The 20,448-nt window shown below is 49.2% G+C and overlaps 1 long non-coding RNA gene across 2 annotated transcripts in view; it reads right to left on the reverse strand.

The window, feature by feature from the left end:
- The window catches only part of LOC138355322 (uncharacterized), a 449,272-nt gene that overhangs the window by 237,804 nt on the left and 191,020 nt on the right, over positions 1–20,448 (reverse strand). The window contains exon 2 of one of the 2 annotated variants that reach the window (XR_011223916.1): positions 14,178–14,248. The exons of the other annotated variant lie outside the window; for it this stretch is intronic. This is a non-coding gene — a long non-coding RNA (uncharacterized lncRNA). The remainder of the gene's footprint in view (positions 1–14,177; positions 14,249–20,448) is intronic. 2 annotated transcript variants of the gene reach the window in all.

The raw sequence follows: 20,448 nt of genomic DNA on the forward strand, positions 1-20,448 counted from the left end.
CCTGCGCCCTTTCTGCCAGTTCACTTGCTTTGTTGGTAATCCCATCGATGTTTGAGTACATTACCTTGAAGCTGACTTTTCTACATCCATTTTTAACCCCCTCCCCCCCCTAGTGCAGGATGCTGTTCCATGGGCATTGCTGCTTGGGTAGGCTCATCCTCCTGTAGGGTAGTTACCAGGGGTTCTGGGGAAGATGGGGTGGGCGGAAGGAGGGGTGGGCGGAAGGAGGGGTGGGGGGGGGGGGGAAGGCTTAGAAATTGGCCAGGCCTGCTTTGGACAGGGAGAATTCGTAGGGGTGGAGGGGCAGGGAGTGCTCGAGGTTGGGGAGGGAGTGCTCAGAATGAGGGCTCATCCTCTTGTGGTGTAGGTAACAGGGGTTTGGAGAGGGGGAGTGGGGTGGGGGATGGAGGACTTAGATCTTGCCTGGGCCTGCTTGGGGCAGGAGGAAGGCAGGGTTTGTTCTTGGGGTAGGGAGGGAGGGAGGTGGATTTTTTTTTTTTTTTTTGAGTAAAGAGGAAGGAGAGGCATAGGTGAAGGGAAGTATAGAAGTGGGAAATACAGTGAGAGGTATGAAAGCAGGCGGGCTGTCCGCCTTGCTGACACGATGTGTGGGTGTTGGCAGCTAAGCTAAGCTGGCTCCCTCTTGTCAGGGAGCTGTGAGTGTGTGAGAGGTTCTTCACATGTGTTTCACCATATATGGATGTCTATAGATGAATACTGTGTAGCATTCATATATACACACTCCGATGCTTCCACACATGTTGTTCTGTTTAAGGCTCTTTATTTCATTATTATTATTTATTGAGTTGTTCATACATTCACATATATCGTGTGAGTAGTGTCGTGACGGTGTATGTATGGGGGAAGGATATCTGGTCAGTATTTCATCTGAGAATTATGTACTGTGGGGCGGGGTTTTCATCTAGTGAATCGAGGCTCTTGGGCCACCAGCTGTGGGAGCGGGGCGTCTCATCTTGGGCCACCAGCTGTGGGAGCGGGGCGTCTCATCTTGGGCCACCAGCTGTGGGAGCGGGGCGTCTCATCTTGGGCCACCAGCTGTGGGAGCGGGGCGTCTCATCTTGGGCCACCAGCTGTGGGAGCGGGGCGTCTCATCTTGGGCCACCAGCTGTGGGAGCGGGGCGTCTCATCTTGGGCCACCAGCTGTGGGAGCGGGGCGTCTCATCTTGGGCCACCAGCTGTGGGAGCGGGGCGCCTCATCTTGGGCCACCAGCTGTGGGAGCGGGGCGCCTCATCTTGGGCCACCAGCTGTGGGAGTGGGGCGTCTCATCTTGGGCCACCAGCTGTGGGAGCGGGGCGTCTCATCTTGGGCCACCAGCTGTGGGAGCGGGGCGTCTCATCTTGGGCCACCAGCTGTGGGAGCGGGGCGTCTCATCTTGGGCCACCAGCTGTGGGAGCGGGGCGTCTCATCTTGGAGCAATCTTTCAAACATTGGGTCCTCTAACATTTCGATGGTGTTCCACACCCTGATGGCTTGGTGCTGTAGTCTGATGTTTAGTGGCTGTATGTTCAGGAGTTCATGGAGCTCCTGGATTGTCTGATCATATGGTGGACGGTGTTTTGCTGCTCTCCTTAGCGCCTTATTTTGTACTGCTTGCAGTTTCTGCATGTTAGTTTTCTTTATGGTGTGTAGTGGTACTGGGGGATATTCTAGATGCGGCCGAACTAGAGCCTTATATAGGTGGATCTGAATGTTAGTGCTGAGGCTTCGGAATCTTCTCAGTTTTCCTAAGGCTGCTTTAGCTTTGTTTAGTCGGTCCCTTACATGAATTTGTATCCCTGTTCTATTTATCATAAGTCCCAGTATTCTGCCTACCTCCGCATATTGGATCGGCTGGTTATCAAGGATGATGGGGTCCGGGTTTCTTTCGCAATGTGTATTATTTGAAACTTTTGTATGTTGGTGTTATTTTTCCATTGCTTCTCAAAGTTGTTTATGAGTTCAATTGCTGCCTTGGTCTTGTCGGCTAGTAGCGGCTTTGATGGGCCCGGTTGGCAAATTATTTGGGTGACACCGTCAGCGTATGTGATGTATTCTCCATGCTGGGGTTGGGGTAGGTCAGCTGTATATATGTTGAGTAGAGTGGGGGTGGTATGGTGGGCATTGTGTAGGGGGAGGAAGGATCTGTGCTTGGGAAGGGGAGGGGGCACCTATGGGGTGGTGAGTTGGGAGGTTGCAGTACCCTCTAGGCTTCTTCTTGAGAGGATTTCGGGACTTAGCGTCCCCTGCGAGACGACTCCTGACATGACAGAGACGAACCTGACATGACAGAGACGACTCCTGACATGACAGAGACGAACCTGACATGACAGAGACGAACCTGACATGACAGAGACGAACCTGACATGACAGAGACGAACCTGACATGACAGAGACGAACCTGACATGACAGAGACGAACCTGACATGACAGAGACGAACCTGACATGACAGAGACGAACCTGACATGACAGAGACGAACCTGACATGACAGAGACGACTCCTGAGATGACAGAGACGAACCTGACATGACAGAGACGACTCCTGACATGACAGAGACGACTCCTGAGATGACAGAGACGAACCTGACATGACAGAGACGAACCTGACATGACAGAGACGAACCTGACATGACAGAGACGAACCTGACATGACAGAGACGAACCTGACATGACAGAGACGAACCTGACATGACAGAGACGAACCTGACATGACAGACACGAACCTGACATGACAGAGACGAACCTGACATGACAGAGACGACTCCTGAGATGACAGAGACGAATCTGACATGACAGAGACGAACCTGACATGACAGAGACGAACCTGACATGACAGAGACGAACCTGACATGACAGAGACGAACCTGACATGACAGAGACGAACCTGACATGACAGAGACGAACCTGACATGACAGAGACGAACCTGACATGACAGACACGAACCTGACATGACAGAGACGAACCTGACATGACAGAGACGACTCCTGAGATGACAGAGACGACTCCTGAGATGACAGAGACGAACCTGACATGACAGAGACGAACCTGACATGACAGAGACGAACCTGACATGACAGAGACGAACCTGACATGACAGAGACGAACCTGACATGACAGAGACGACTCCTGAGATGACAGAGACGAACCTGACATGACAGAGACGACTCCTGACATGACAGAGACGACTCCTGACGTGACAGAACTGACACCTGACATGACAGAGACGACTCCTGACATGACAGAGACGACTCCTGACATGACAGAGACGACTCCTGACATGACAGAGACGACTCCTGACATGACAGAGACGACTCCTGACATGACAGAGACGACTCCTGACATGACAGAGACGACTCCTGACATGACAGAACTGACACCTGACATGACAGAGACGACTCCTGACATGACAGAGACGACTCCTGACATGACAGAGACGACTCCTGACATGACAGAGACGACTCCTGACATGACAGAGACGACTCCTGACGTGACAGAACTGACACCTGACATGACAGACGACTCCTGACATGACAGAGACGACTCCTGACATGACAGAGACGACTCCTGACATGACAGAGACGACTCCTGACATGACAGAGACGACTCCTGATATGACAGAGACGACCCTTGACATAACAGACACACAGACACAGACAGGGACAGGCAGACGGGGATTGTCTTGAAAGTTCCCCATTAAGAATTCACTTGGGATTAATAACTCTGTGTTTCACAATGAGGTAAATACGTGCAATTATGTTAGTCTTTAATAGATTCGTCCGAGATCACAGAAATAGCTAATTTTGGGACACCCTGTAATTTGTACGATGGTGACTCTAATATATCTTATTCTGTATGTTAGAGGTGAGAGGGCGGGTTGCTAACAACTAGACATATAACTAGATTCCTCTATATAAGGTATAATTATTTTGATCTGGTAATTAGCAAGGGAAAGTGTAAGCCAGTTTGGCTATATAGCACTTGGAAGGAGGTCAGGATAAGAATTTGGGATGGGACGGGATGGGGGGGAAGGAATGGTGCCCAACCACTTACGCGGGTCGGGGATTGAACGCCGACCTGCATGAACCGAAACCGTCACTCTACCGTCCAACCCAAGTGGTTGGGTACTTAATATACACAATATAATGATCAGTGATAAGTTCTAGGCTTCAGTCTGATCTTATATACATTATAATAATAAAGTACATAAAACTTTGTTAACTAAGTCATCTATGAATTTACCACCGTTTATGAATGAAGTTTCCTCAAGTTGAACAACAAATAAACACTCCAGGTGATGCGGGGGACAACAAAACAAACCGGGGCTCAAACTCTCCACATGATGCCCGGGGAAAGAAGTCCCCGGGGAAAGAAGTCCCCGGGGAAAAAAAGGCCCCAGGGAAAAAAGGCCCCGGGGAAAGAAGTCCCCGGGGAAAAAAGGCCCCAGGGAAAAGAGGCCCCGGGGAAAAAAAGGCCCCGGGGAAAAAAAGGCCCCGGGGAAAAAAGGCCCTGGGAAAAAAAAAGGCCCCGGGGAAAAAAAGGCCCCGGGGAAAAAAAGGCCCCGGGAAAAAGAGGCCCCGGTGTAACAAACTAGGCTGTTGTAAGAATTATTCCAGAAGGTTCCAGAAGTTCGAGTAGGGACCTGACCTCTCAACAACGCCCAGTCCCCTGGGAATTAGCAGGTCTGAGTCACAAATGGCGGGCATCTTTGTTCATAGTTTTGTATAATGAACCATCCTATAGTATTCAGTAATTTAGAGAAATTAGCCTTTATTCATTTTGTATTAAAATTGTATTGTATAATAGTACTGGGTACAATATCAAGAGTATTCTAATTATTGAGTTTAAGTCACCATCAGTGACGTCACGAATCAGATCTAACTTGTAAGGCGGAGTGACCGGCGGTCATAGGTCAGCAGGGTTGACATGTCTACTATTTCTCAAAGGTCACTTAACCATTTTGGGGATCGGGAACAGCTCTGCCGTTAGATGTTTGTGTAATTTAATTTCAGTAAAATAATTCAACCAGTCTGGATCAATTAAGTACAACAGAGGTTAATTGTTATAACTTAATCCTTGCTAGTAACTTGGTGAAACTTTGACTAGGCGGAAGGTTACAGTGCTCTAGTCTGGGCTAGGCCAGACGAGGACAGATCAGTGTGGTCTCCAGAGCAGCTGGGAGAGGTCAAACATCTTACCTCTCCCCGAGACCAGCCCAACATCTTTAGCTGGTAAAACATAGAGGTATAGTTGCTATGGTTATGTATAGAGATAGTCTCATTGCATTCAGGTCAAGTAGGGAGTGTTAAAGTGACAGGGAGTGAACATATTTAGATTTTTGTTTTTAGTTTTTCTTTTAATAAATTAATTAGGGTATAAATTGCATTTTTATTATTTCCATGTGTTTTATGTGTACACTTGTCCTGGTCACGTGGTCCACGCGAGGCAGAGTTGGATTGGGCGCCGATTCTAACATCGAATCATTCCCGTGTAATTAATTTCACACTCTTAAGTTTCCACGGTCATCGGTTATAGTGGGGATCAAGCCCCAAGGTTGATTAATTAGCGTGATCGATCCAGACCTCGATCATTGCTCGGTGTTGCTGGTCTGGTGGTGGCAGCGTAGAGGCGACTCTAGGGTTTTGCTCAAAGCCTAGGTCACGTCATACTGGGTGTAGAATCCTATGTCGGTCAATCGTCTTAGGACCACGTGGCGTGGAGTTGGCTTTGGTAAAAGTTTTGGAGTCCCTTGGTAGAGAATAAAAAGTAAGAATACTGGTAGAGGGAAAAGAAGGAAAGATAAGAGAGAGAGAAACCCTACCCGTGTTACACCGGGAAAAAAAGGCCCCAGGGAAAAAAAGGCCCCGGGGGAAAAAGGCCCCGGGAAAAAAAGGCCCCGGGGGAAAAAGGCCCCGGGGGAAAAAGGCCCCGGGGAAAAAAAGGCCCCGGGGAAAAAAGGTCCCGGGGGAAAAAAGTCCCCTGGTGAAAAATGCCCCGAGGGAAAAAGGCCCCGGGGAAAAAAGGCCCCGGGGAAAAAAAGGTCCCAGGGGAAAAAAGGTCCCGGGGGAAAAAAGTCCCCGGGGGAAAAAAGTCCCCGGGGGAAAAAAGTCCCCGGGGGAAAAAGTCCCCGGGGGAAAAAGGCCCCGGGGAAAAAGGCCCCGGGGAAAAAAGGCCCCGGGGAAAAAAGGCCCTGGGGAAAAAGAGGCCCCGGGGAAAAAAAGGCCCGGGGAAAAAAAGGCCCGGGGAAAAAGGCCATGGGGAAAAAAAGGCCCCGGGGAAAAAAGGCCCCGGGAAAAAAGGCCCCAGGGAAAAAAAAGCCCCAGGGAAAAAAGGCCCCGGGGGAAAAAGGCCCCGAGGGAAAAAGGCCCCAGGGAAAAAAGGCCCCAGGGAAAAAGGCCCTGAGGAAAAAGAGGCCCCGGGGAAAAAGAGGCCCCGGGGAAAAAGAGGCCCCGGGGAAGAAAAGGCCCCAGGGAAAAAAAGGCCCCGGGGAAGAAAAGGCCCCGGGGAAAAAAAGGCCCCGGGGAAAAAAGGGCCCGGGGAAAAAACTGGGGGAAAAAAGCCTGGGAAAAAAAGCTTGGAAAAAGCCTTGGGAAAAAAAGGGCCTGGGAAAAAAAGGGCCCGGGAAAAAACTGGGGGAAAAAAAGCTTGGAAAAAAGGCCCGGCAAGAAAAAGGCCCACAAGAAAGAGGCCCGGCAAGAAAAAGGCCCACAAGAAAAGGGACCCGGCAAGAAAAAGGCCCGCAAGAAAAAGGTCGGGCAAAAAAGGCCCGCAAGAAAAAGGCCCACAAGAAAAGGGCCCGGCAAGAAAAAGGCCTGCAAGAAAAGGGCCCAGCAAGAAAAAGGCCTGCAAGAAAAAGGCCCTGGCTCACTGGGCTGCACCACCAACAAACACTATAATGGATTGGTTCTCTGCCACACCACATAAAACAACAACAACATGATGGACTGAGAGAAGATCTCTCGAGATGTAGAGATGCAGCATCCTGCTCGCAAATCATCCGAGGCGCAGCTGTGATTTGCAACACGCGATTTGTGTGGCTGTGTTAATGCAATATTGCTGGTGTATAGTTAAACGAAACGCATCTGCAACATGCAATAACTGAATGTATAATTAATAGTGTATGAAGCCTTGCTTGAATTACGGGGAATGGTGTTCTGCCTTATTTGGTCAGCGGTGTTGGTGTGAATCTTGCTATCCTCCCTCCAGGCACGCACGCACGCATACATACACACACACACACACACACACACACGCACACTCACTGTCTCTTAAGTTGGATGTAGCCAAGGCTATAGGCCAGAGGGAATTTCACCATGGATACTAAAAGAATGAGCAAAAGCACTCTGCCTGGCACTCTGAATGGTGCATAACAACCCACTTGTAACAGGAGAACTGCTAAGAATTTGGAAGACGGCTAATGTAGTTCCGATATACAAGGGTGACAGGAGACCCTAAACTACAGGCCAGTGTCCGCAGCTTGCATAACATGCAAGATCACGGAGAAGATTGTGTGAACAAAATAAGTAGAATATCTGGAGAGAAAGAACTTTTGTAACACAACATCGCCAGCATGGGTTCAGGGATGGCAAATCATCCATGTCGCCTATGACCAGGCAACAAAAACCAGGCAAGAAAGAGAAGGGTGGGTAGACAGCATATTTTTGGGTTGGTAGAAAGCCTTTGTCACAGTACCCTGTAGGAGACTTGCATAAGCTGTAGGCACAAGCAGGAATAAAAGGGAAGGTACTCCAATGGATAAGGGATTATCTTAGCTACAGAAGACAGGGAGTGAGGGGTGAGGTGTCATACAGTGATGAGATGTCACTAGTAGAGTCCCACAGTGTTCAGTTCTTGGTCCAATCCTGTTTCTGATACATGTAAACAATCTCCCAGAGAAAATAGATTCGTTCCTCACAATGTTTGCTGAAGATGCAAAAACTATGAGGATTAAATGATGAAACGTCAAAATTATTGGGACCGTTTCAAAATGTATTCTCTGGAAAGGAGACGAGAAAGGTATCAAATAATAAATATATGGAAGATACTTGAAGGCCAGGGACCAGATTCACGAAGCAGTTACGCAAGTACTTACGAACGTGTACATTTTCCTCAACCATTGACGGCATTGGTTATATTCATTAAACAGTTTACAAGCGTGAAAACTTCCCATCCAACTGTTGTTATTGTTATGAACAGCCTCCTGATGCTTCGGAGCTCATTAACTGTTTAATAATTGTAAACAAAGCCACCGGTGATTGAGAAAAGATGTACAGGTTCATAAGTACTTGCGTAACTGCATCATGAATATGGCATCAGGTCCCAAATTTGCCCAGTAGAATAACAACAAACTGGAGCGAAAGGTACGGAAGGAAATGTGGAATAGAACCAGTGAGGAGCAGAGGTGCCATAGGCACAATCAGAGAACACTGTCTGAACATCAGACGCAGGTATCAAGCAGACGTCCAGGGCTGTTCAACACCCTCCCAGCAAGCATTATAAATGTTGCTGGAACAAAGATGGATGTATTCAAGAGGTACTTGTATAAGTTCTTGCAAGAAGTGCCGAATCAACCGGGCTGTGGTGGATATGTGGGCCTGCGGACCGCTCCAAGCAACAGCCTGTTGGACCAAGTTATCACAAGTCCAGCCTGGCCCCAGGCGGAGCTCGGGGAGTAGAACATCTCCCGAAACCCTCTCCAGGTATAAAGACCAAGGAAGACAACAAGAGGCTAAAAGATGACCTGGACAGACTGAAGGAATGGTCCAACAAATGGCTACTAAAGATCAACTCAAGTAAATGTAAAGTAATGAAGCTAGGTGGAGAGACCAGGAGGGCAGACACAGGATACCGAATGGGAGATGAAGTCCTCCACGAAGCTGACAGAGAGAAAGATCTAGGAATTGATATCAAGTAAAACCTGTCTCCTCAAGCCCACATAAACCAGCCCATCCTCCTGTGGTGGCAGCACTTCTGGTAACGATGACCACCATAGTATATATACCCACGAACAACCAAATTATTAAGTAAAAATCTGAACTATTGAGTTGCACAAACCAGAAAACTAAGTAAAAATCTGAACTATTGAGTTGCACAAACCAGAAAACTAAGTAAAAATCTGAACTATTGAGTTGCACAAACCAGAAAACTAAGTAAAAATCTGAACTATTGAGTTGCACAAACCAGAAAACTATTTTTTTGCTTATGTTGCTTTGACAAACTAGAGTAACCTAACCTTCCTAGGATTATATACGATATCTGAGGCCTAATATAGTACATATGTGTGCTATACTAGGCTTAGGAATATTTACGTTTGTGTTTTAGCTTCATTTATTTTAAAAATGCCTTACTAGTCAGTATACTACTATCAAAAAGCTAAGTACGTACGAATTGTGACTATTGACGATCATCACAATAGGTCACAATCCTATGATAAAAACAAGGATAAGGCAGGACAGAGAAGGTTGGGCAGACTGCATATTTCTGGATTGTCAAAAAGCCTTTGATACAGTACCGCACATGACACTGCGATTCAAACTTGAGAAGCAGGCAGGAGTAAGCGGATAAGCCCTAGCATGGGTAAGGAACTACCTAACAGGAAGGAGCCAAAGAGCTACGGTAAGGGGCGAGAAGTCGGACTGGCGAACAGTAACGAGTGGAGTACCACAAGGATCGGTGCTGGGACCAATTCTATTTCTAATATATGTTAACGACATGTTTACAGGCGTAGAGTCCTACAAGTCGATGTTCGCGGATGATGCAAATGAGGAGTTGTGTAAGACGAGGATTGCAGGATCCTCCAAGAGGACCTGAACAGGTTGCAGAAATGGTCAGAGAAATGGCTACTGGAGTTCAACACGAGCAAATGTAAAGTTATGGAAATGGGATCAGGTGATAGGAGACCAAAGGGACAGTACACAATGAAGGGGGAACTGCCTACCTGTAACGACTCGAGAAAGAGACCTGGGAGTGGACGTAACACCTAATCTAAGGCACATATAAATAGGATATCGACAGTAGCGTACTCTACACTGGCAAAAGTTTGAACATCATTCAGAAACCTAAGTATAGAGGCATTTGGGACGCTTTACGCTGCCTACGAGACCAGTCTTGGATTATATCGCCGCATCATGGAGTCCCCACCTGAAGAAACACATAAGGAAACTGGAAAAGGTTCAGAAGTTTGCAACGAGACTTGTCCCAGCGTTACGAGGGATGGGATATGAAGAGCGCCTAAAGGAACTGAGCCTTAAGGAAAAAGAAGGGAGAGGAAGATATGATAGGAACGTATAAAATACTCAGGGGGATTGACAGTGTGGACATAGACGAAATGTTCACACGGAATAGTAACAGGGGGGACATGGGTGGAAGCTGGAAACTCAGATGAGTCACAGAGATGTTAGAAAGTTTTCTTTTAGCGTGAGAGTAGTGGGAAAATGGAATGCACTTAAGGAACAGGTTGTGGAAGCAAATACTATTCATAATTTTAAAACTAGGTATGATAGGGAAATGGGACAGGAGTCATTGCTGTAAACAACCGATGGCTCGAAAGGCGGGATCCAAGAGTCAATGCTCGATCCTGCAGGCACAAATAGGCGAGTACACACATGCACGGCCCTAGACACACAGACAGGCATGCATTCTGCACGTCTAGAAACACGAATGCACTAAGGTACGTTTAAACGCATCTTTAAACTTATCCACCCTAATAAGCGTGTACGTCAAGGCACGCACAGCCATGTACGCCAGACAACACCGACAACCACAGGCAAGCATGCATGTGCACGCCCACACACAGACACACACACACAAAACCGCACATGTGTACACCTACGATTAAGAACAGACAGTGTGGCAACAGGATGCTGCTTCAGGAAACTTTCCTTAAGTCAACTCAATGGGAGCCGGTCGGCCGAGCAAGGGAGCCGGTCGGCCGAGCAAGAGAGCCGGTCGGCCGAGCAAGGGAGCCGGTCGGCCGAGCAAGGGAGCCGGTCGGCCGAGCAAGGGAGCCGGTCGGCCGAGCAAGGGAGCCGGTCGGCCGAGCAAGGGAGCCGGTCGGCCGAGCAAGGGAGCCGGTCGGCCGAGCAAGGGAGCCGGTCGGCCGAGCAAGGGAGCCGGTCGGCCGAGCAAGGGAGCCGGTCGGCCGAGCAAGGGAGCCGGTCGGCCGAGCAAGGGAGCCGGTCGGCCGAGCAAGGGAGCCGGTCGGCCGAGCAAGGGAGCCGGTCGGCCGAGCAAGGGAGCCGGTCGGCCGAGCAAGGGAGCCGGTCGGCCGAGCAAGGGAGCCGGTCGGCCGAGCAAGGGAGCCGGTCGGCCGAGCAAGGGAGCCGGTCGGCCGAGCAAGGGAGCCGGTCGGCCGAGCAAGGGAGCCGGTCGGCCGAGCGGACAGCACGCTGGACTTGTGATCCTGTGGTCCTGGGTTCGATCCCGGGTGCCGGCGGGAAACAATGGGCAGAGTTTCTTTCACCCTATGCCCCTGTTACCTAGCCGTAAAATAGGTACCTGGGTGTTAGTCAGCTGTCACGGGCTGCTTCCTGGGGGTGGAGGCCTGGTCGAGGACCGGGCCGCGGGGACACTAAAGCCCCGAAATCATCTCAAGATAACCTCAAGAAGATGGCTTGGTCGATAGAGTTTCGGCTTCACACGCGTGGGGTTCATGGTTCGAGTCTCCTAGAGACCAGGTGACTGGAATGTTATCGACAATTTATAAGAACAGGAACATGGTGCCCAAAACACCCGACACGCACACGAACCTAAGGGAAGGTGTGACAGGACGCCTGACAGCTGGGTGGACAACGTCCTTATGTTCCGGGTTCGATCCCCGGTGTAGGCGGAGACAAATGGGCAGCGTTTCTCTCACCCTGATGCGCCTGTTTACCTAGCAGTAAATAGGTACCTGGGAGTTAGACAGCTGCTACGGGCTGCTTCCTGGGGGGGGGGGGTGTAACAAAAAGGAGGCCTGGTGGAGGATCGGGCCGCGGGGACGCTAAGCCCCGAAGTTATCTCAAGATAATGTCAAGAAGGTGTAGAGGTCAGCAAAATGACTGGTTCCAGTGTTAAGAAGACTTTAAGAAGACTGGAGGACGAGATAAGACCGAGAGAACCTGGGTTCTCCACGCCAAGATCCCTCATGCATTTAAGGCAGCCAATTAACGAAACCTGTTCATCTCTCCTTAATCTTAGCGGCTTTGTTTACATTTATTCAAAACTTTCTGAGCTCCGAAACACTGCCAAGTTGTTTATAACAGTAATAATCTTGGGTTGTGACGTTCCCACACTTGTAAACTGTTTAATACATGTAAACAACGCCGCCCTCTTTAAGGAAACATGTACAGGTGTGTGAGTGGTTATGTAAACACTTAACCTTATATGTGAGGTTACACGTTTATTTTACATGTTGTTGTTATTGCTTCAGCTACTCGGAACAAGTTCCAAGTAGCACGGGATATGGTGAGCCCCGTCTCTGCCTACATACATTCTTGCTCCTAATTTATACGAGTGAATGTCAAAGGTAGTAAGGTCCTCTTTTGTGGGGGTTGAGGGGGGGGAGTGGGTTGGGGGGGGGGTGGGGGGGGAGTGGGTTGGGGTGGTTGGGGGGGTGAGGGGGTGAGTGGGTGGGGGTGGTTGGGGGGGGGGGAGTAAAGGAGATGGAGAGGTACAAGCGAAGATACAAGTTGTAGACATGTTTAATACAGCTATTAAGCAAGCGGTTTGGCAATTGAACTATGATAACAAGCGGTTTATCCGCCTTGAAGACGCGCGCTTGATGTCTCATCATATTTACTCTTAATGAACAAATTATGATGATAAACGCGACAGAAGACTGCAAGGAACTACAGGATGGCAAACATAAAAACACCAGGTCCAATAAGTGGCTACTAGAGTTCAACTCAGACAAATGCAACGTGATAAAAAAGGTGCTAGAAACAGAAGGCTGGACAAAAGGTACCAAACGGGAGAGGAAAGCCTCTAAGAATCGTATAGGGAAAAAGATCTTTGATTTTCTTCTGAAGAGGGAGTCGTTCAGAGAGACATTTGTACGAAGTCTTCGCATACTGCATATGTCGGACTGATTCTGGACTATGGGCCCCCAGGTGATTCTGGACTATGGGGGCCCAAGTGATTCTGGACTATGGGGGCCCAAGTGATTCTGGACTATGGAGGCCCCAAGTGATTCTGGACTATGGAGGCCCCAAGTGATTCTGGACTATGGAGGCCCCAAGTGATTCTGGACTATGGAGGCCCCAAGTGATTCAGGACTATGGAGGCCCCAAGTGATTCTGGACTATGAGGCCCCAAGTGATTCAGGACTATGGAGGCCCCAAGTGATTCTGGACTATGGGGGCCCAAGTGATTCTGGACTATGGGGGCCCAAGTGATTCTGGACTATGGGGGCCCAAGTGATTCTGGACTATGGGGGGCCCCAAATGATTCTGGACTATGGGGCCCCAAGTGATTCAGGACTATGGGGCCCCAAGTGATTCAGGACTATGGGGCCCCAAGTGATTCAGGACTATGGGGCCCCCAAGTGATTCGGGACTATGGGGCCCCAAGTGATTCAGGACTAAGTTGCCCCAAGTGATTCAGGACTATGGGGCCCCCAAGTGATTCAGGACTATGGGGGGCCCCAAGTGATTCTGGACTATGGGGGGCCCCAAATGATTCTGGACTATGGGCCCCCAAGTGATTCAGGACTATGGGGCCCCCAAGTGATTCTGGACTATGGGGCCCCCAAGTGATTCAGGACTATGGGGCCCCAAATGATTCTGGACTATGGAGCCCCAAGTGATTCTGGACTATGGGGCCCCAAGTGATTCTGGACTATGGGGCCCCAAATGATTCTGGACTATGGGGCCCCAAGTGATTCTGGACTATGGAGCCCCAAATGATTCAGGACTATTGGGCCCCAAGTGATTCTGGACTATGGGGCCCCAAATGATTCTGGACTATGGAGCCCCAAATCATTCTGGACTATGGGGCCCCAAGTGTTCCGTCTTTATTTCATCAAACATAAAACGAAGCTGGATAAAGTTCCACAATATTCGCCCAGTGACGGACCCCGGGGAGGATTGACTGGGCGCCAATTCATAACAGCTCGCCGCTGTTCACCCAGCAGTAACTGCGGACGTGTTCATAGAGCGTCTGGCGGGAGGAGTTCCAGGGAAAACTTAGAGCTTACAGCTTACCATGATCCGTGACGAGGGGAAGCTCTCAGCCTGCTGTAGCAGGAGTCAGAAGGTGTCACACATGGACCCACCTGTGTAAAGAGAAATGGAATTAAACCTCACGTCACTGGGAGAGAGAATACTGAGGGGAGACATGATCCCAACATACACAACTCTGACTTGAGCCACAGAAATAGTATAAATGATTTGTTCAGACTCACAGCACTGAACAAATGGAATGCATAGCAACAGAAATTGAAGAGCCAGACTCCCTGCGCAGAGGCCTGAAGGCTGAGTGGACAGCGCTCGGGATTCGTAGTCCTAAGATTCCGGGTTCGATCCCCGGCGGAGGCGGAAACAAATGGGGAGTTTCTTTCATCCTGATGCCCCCCTTGTTCACCTAGCAGTAAATAGGTACCTGGGAGTTAGACAGCTACTACGGGCTGCTTCCTGGGGGTGTGTAACACTAAAGGAGGCCTGGTCGAGGACCGGGCCGCGGGGACGCTAAGCCCCGAAATCATCTCAAGAGATAAGATAGCTTCAAATGTAGACATGACAGCGCGTGCGGGGGTCACACGATAGGAAAGTGACTGACGGAGCTAAGGAGCTGGAGCTCGACTCCAACAAGCAGGATTGGGGTGGTCCAGCAGTAGGACAACAATAGCAGCACGCACAACCCTCTTGGTCAGTTGTCAGCAGACCTAATGCCCCCCCCCCCCCCGGCACCACATGCGCTCCCCCCCGGGGGGGGGGGGTGAGGGAGGGGGAAGAGAGCGAGGAAGACAAGCTCATAAACCACGATATGTAGGGGGGTGGGGGGTTCTGGGTGGGTAGCGGCGGTGACTGTGAGGGGGGCTATGGTGAGTGTGCCTCCCCCCCCTCCAACACTATTCTCCCCCCCCCCTCGCCCCCCACTAGCTGGAAAACCCAGACAGGGGCGTGGTGGTGGCGGCGGCAGAGTAAAGCCGCCAGGGATAGAGGGGGCGGGATGGGATAGAGGGGGCGGGATGGGATAGAGGGGGCGGGATGTGACAGTGTTCCCGCCACCGCCAGTGTCGGCCCCAGCACCCTCACCAATCAACACAAAGAATAAATTTAATACAAGAAACTACAACTGCAGAAGGCCTACTGCCCCATAAGAGGCGGCTCCTATATATATCCGCCCGAATGCATCTATATATATGTCTAACCTACGCTTGAAATAATCCAGGGATCCCGCGGACATTATGTTATCCACTAATTTCATTCATAAATCTACAGCCCTATTTTCAAACCAGTATTTACCCAGGTCTTTCCTTAATATGAACTTGTCCGTTTCGTGGACGGGACAGTAGACTGTCTCGTCTCTAAATGAGACCGTCTTGGGCGACGAGCTCGCTTCATACCTGGTTGATGGGGCTCTGGGAGTTCTTCTACTCCTCAAGCCCGGCCCGAGGCCAGGCTTGACTTTTTTTTTTTTTTTTTTTTTTATTATTTTCTACCACAGACGTGGCCACACATTTACAATGCTAACCAGCATATATACATTTTCTTCTGTCCTCCATGGACAGGGTTAGAGAAATGTTAAACATAGAGTTCAGGGGTTTATTGAACACTCAACCACAGAAGGTGATTCGGTGCTTTTAAAATGCTAAGCTAACCTACATACGTAAATACATAGATACACAGATTTACGTATGCCCTACATAAAGTGTTTGATGTGTCTTTTACATAGTGTCATTAATGTACATTCACAAAGGTGAAATGTAATTCTGATCAGCTTCCATATATACTTTATACCCATACATATACATACATATACACACACATGAATTCACATACATCTGTCTCATTTACTCTGACAGGGTGAGATAGCTGATAAAGAAACTAGTGTGCAATTAAGCACTTAATCACTGAAGGTGATGAAGGTGCTTTTACAAGCTCAGGTTATATAGTTACATCATATAACATTGAATAAATGATATATTGAATATAACATTGAATAAGTGATATATTACATGGTCAATCTTGGATACAAGTCCAATATATCATCAAGTGTTCCAGTACTCATATAGTAACTACAGAGTTCAGCATACCTCAGCCCAGGAGGGCGAAAGTCAGTCAGTATGGGACATTCTACAATATAATGTTCAAGAGAGTGCATGTTTTCTCTTTCACAAAGTTGACACATTGTGTACTCGACATTTGGGTTTTGAGAAAGCTGCCAGATACGTCTATATCCCAGGCGTATTCTGGCCACTATAACATCACATTGCCGAGTTCTTGTTCTATTAGTCCCATATGTGACTTGTTCTATTAGTCTCCTCACGATATCTATCATAATATTTAATGCTACAACTTTCAGGTCTTTGTGAATTTGTTAGGTCGGTGAGATTTTCATTAGATATTTGTTTAAGTATTCTCTTTGTCACTGCTAATGAAACACCCATATCAATTTCTACTACTGGTTTTCTGCAGGCTGTCTTAGCAAGCATATCAACAGTGTTGACTTGTGAGAGTTTGGTCCACCAGGCTGTTGCTTGGAGCGGCCCGCAGGCCCACATACCCACCACAGCCTGGTTGGTCCGGCACTCCTTGGAGGAAACAATCTAGGCGTTGTGTTGTGGGGTTTTCTCGTGAAGATGTCCACGGTTGTTCCGGCAATATTTCTTATGCTCGCTGGGAGGGTGTTGAACAGCCGTGGACCTCTGATGTTCAGTGTTCTCTGATTGTGCCTATGACACCTCTACTCCTCCCTGGTTCTATTATGCATTTCCTTCCGTACCTTTCGCTCCAGTATGTTGTTATTCTACTGTACAATTTTGGGACCTGACCCTCCAGTATCTTCCATGTATATATATTATTTGATACCTTTCTCGTCTCCTTTCCAAAGAGAACATTTTGAGAGCTTTGAGACGGTCCCAATAATTTAGGTGTTTCATCGTGTCTATGCGTGCCGTATGGGGGTCACGCGACTGGAACTTGACTGACGGAGCCAAGCAGCTGTAACTCAACTCTCAGACGTCACCAAGACAACCCGCATCATCACTAAACTGATATACTAAATGCCCGAACCTAACCTACCCAAGGACCCACCAGTAGAAAACGGATCAGCCCGTCAATTTTCCATGCCGCTTTGATTTTTAGTCCATCAGTTTTTTGTGGGATTTATATATCAAAATACGATGTACTATTCAAGAGGGCGGGTTGACAACATGAAGCCGCTGTTAGGGTTAGTGTCTGTTGGCCAGCTGGGCCTTATATGTCCCCATCTGTGACACCAACTGTATGGAGAGGGGCGGGACTTTCCTCTCCGGGCTATGGGACTTTCCTCTCTAGAGTACGGGACCTTCCTCTCCGAGGTATGGGACTTTCCTCTCCGGAGTATGGGACTTTCCTCTCCGAGGTACGGGACTTTCCCACACCAGGCCATTCCACGAAGCTCGTTTTCTGTTGGCTAACACCGTATATAGTGTTACGCTGGGCTGTAGTAGCACCGGCTGGGCTATACTGGCTTGGCTTGAGCTGGGTTACGTCAGCTCAATTTTACAAACTCTCTGGTAAATGGTGTTGTGGACGAGTTACTTGTATCCGGGCCGGCGATGGCTTCAGTTGCCGCGGTGACCTGGTGAAGGGAGGACGTCTCGTGGGCTCTCCCCTCAATGATCTATGATCTGGTCCAGTATACATTATTACTGCCTACGACACCTTATAGGGATGTGTATATACTATATACTGTAGCTATAACTACCCCGGTCGGGAGCCGGTCGACCGAGCGGACAGCACACTGGACTTGTGATCCTTTGGTCCTGGGTTCGATCCCAGGCGCCGGCGAGAAACAATGGGCAGTTTCTTTCACCCTATGCCCCTGTTACCTAGCAGTAAAATAGGTACCTAGGTGTTAGTCAACTGTCAGGAGCTGCTTCCTGGGGGCGGAGGCCTGGTCGAGGACCGGGCCGCGGGGACACTAAAGCTCCGAAATCATCTCAAGATAACCTCAAGATAACCCCTAGGACACCTTATAGGGCTGTGTACATCCCATAAGTGTTAGTAGAAGACATGTGGTCTTAGTCATTAGTATTATTACATTATTTCCGGATAAAAACTCACACTTATGCACTTGTGAGTATTATGTCAAAGACTTACACCAAGTCTTGACCACTCCCCGGAGTGCCTTGTCATGGTCTGAGTGTGTGCTTAAGGCGAGACTTACATCTCAGCGACTATGTCCTTTAGTCGTTGACATGTAATTACGTCTCGTCTTAACCACACACTCAGACCTTAACAAAACACTCAGGAGAGTGCGAATGACTTGGAGTAAATATTTACATGTGGGAGGGGGGGGGGAGGGTTATCCTGTGTTGTTATGTCTGTGAGACGACGTTATCATCACTTATTTGTTTATTAATAATTGTCATGAGTGCTCAGACAACATACTGGCGTGTTCACATTACTCCACATGCTGGCGTGTTCACATTACTCCACATGCTGGCGTGTTCACATTACTCCACATGCTGGCGTGTTCACATTACTCCACATGCTGGCGTGTTCACATTACTCCACATGCTGGCGTGTTCACATTACTCCACATGCTGGCGTGTTCACATTACTCCACATGCTGGAGTGTTCACATTACTCCACATGCTGGCGTGTTCACATTACTCCACATGCTGGCGTGTTCACATTACTCCACATGCTGGCGTGTTCACATTACTCCACATGCTGGCGTGTTCACATTACTCCACATGCTGGCGTGTTCACATTACTCCACATGCTGGCGTGTTCACATTACTCCACATGCTGGCGTGTTCACATTACTCCACATGCTGGCGTGTTCACATTACTCCACATGCTGGCGTGTTCACATTACTCCACATGCTGGAGTGTTCACATTACTCCACATGCTGGCGTGTTCACATTACTCCACATGCTGGCGTGTTCACATTACTCCACATGCTGGCGTGTTCACATTACTCCACATGCTGGCGTGTTCACATTACTCCACATGCTGGCGCGTTCACATTACTCCACATGCTGGCGTGTTCACATTACTCCACATGCTGGCGTGTTCACATTACTCCACATACTGGCGTGTTCACATTACTCCACATGCTGGCGTGTTCACATTACTCCACATGCTGGCGTGTTCACATTACTCCACATGCTGGCGTGTTCACATTACTCCACATGCTGGCGTGTTCACATTACTCCACATGCTGGCGTGTTCACATTACTCCACATGCTGGCGTGTTCACATTACTCCACATGCTGGCGTGTTCACATTACTCCACATGCTGGCGTGTTCACATTACTCCACATGCTGGCGTGTTCACATTACTCCACATGCTGGCGTGTTCACATTACTCCACATGCTGGCGTGTTCACATTACTCCACATGCTGGAGTGTTCACATTACTCCACATGCTGGCGTGTTCACATTACTCCACATGCTGGCGTGTTCACATTACTCCACATGCTGGCGTGTTCACATTACTCCACATGCTGGCGTGTTCACATTACTCCACATGCTGGCGTGTTCACATTACTCCACATGCTGGCGTGTTCACATTACTCCACATGCTGGCGTGTTCACATTACTCCACATACTGGCGTGTTCACATTACTCCACATGCTGGCGTGTTCACATTACTCCACATGCTGGCGTGTTCACATTACTCCACATGCTGGCGTGTTCACATTACTCCACATACTGGCGTGTTCACATTACTCCACATGCTGGCGTGTTCACATTACTCCACATGCTGGCGTGTTCACATTACTCCACATGCTGGCGTGTTCACATTACTCCACATGCTGGCGTGTTCACATTACTCCACATGCTGGCGTGTTCACATTACTCCACATACTGGCGTGTTCACATTACTCCACATGCTGGCGTGTTCACATTACTCCACATGCTGGCGTGTTCACATTACTCCACATACTGGCGTGTTCACATTACTCCACATGCTGGCGTGTTCACATTACTCCACATGCTGGCGTGTTCACATTACTCCACATGCTGGCGTGTTCACATTACTCCACATGCTGGAGTATGTGGAGTACTGAGTGAATGTAGGTTGTATTCATTTGGGGCTTGGAGGTGGTGTGGGGCTTGGAGGTGGTGTGGGGCTTGGAGGTGGTGTGAGGCTTGGAGGTGGTGTGGGGCTTGGAGGTGGCGTGGGGCTTGGAGGTGGCGTGGGGCTTGGAGGTGGTGTGGGGCTTGGAGGTGGTGTGGGGCTTGGAGGTGGCGTGGGGCTTGGAGGTGGCGTGGGGCTTGGAGGTGGTGTGGGGCTTGGAGGTGGTGTGGGGC

The sequence above is a fragment of the Procambarus clarkii genome, chromosome 67 (genome assembly GCF_040958095.1).
Source record: "Procambarus clarkii isolate CNS0578487 chromosome 67, FALCON_Pclarkii_2.0, whole genome shotgun sequence".
Lineage (NCBI taxonomy): Eukaryota > Metazoa > Arthropoda > Malacostraca > Decapoda > Cambaridae > Procambarus > Procambarus clarkii.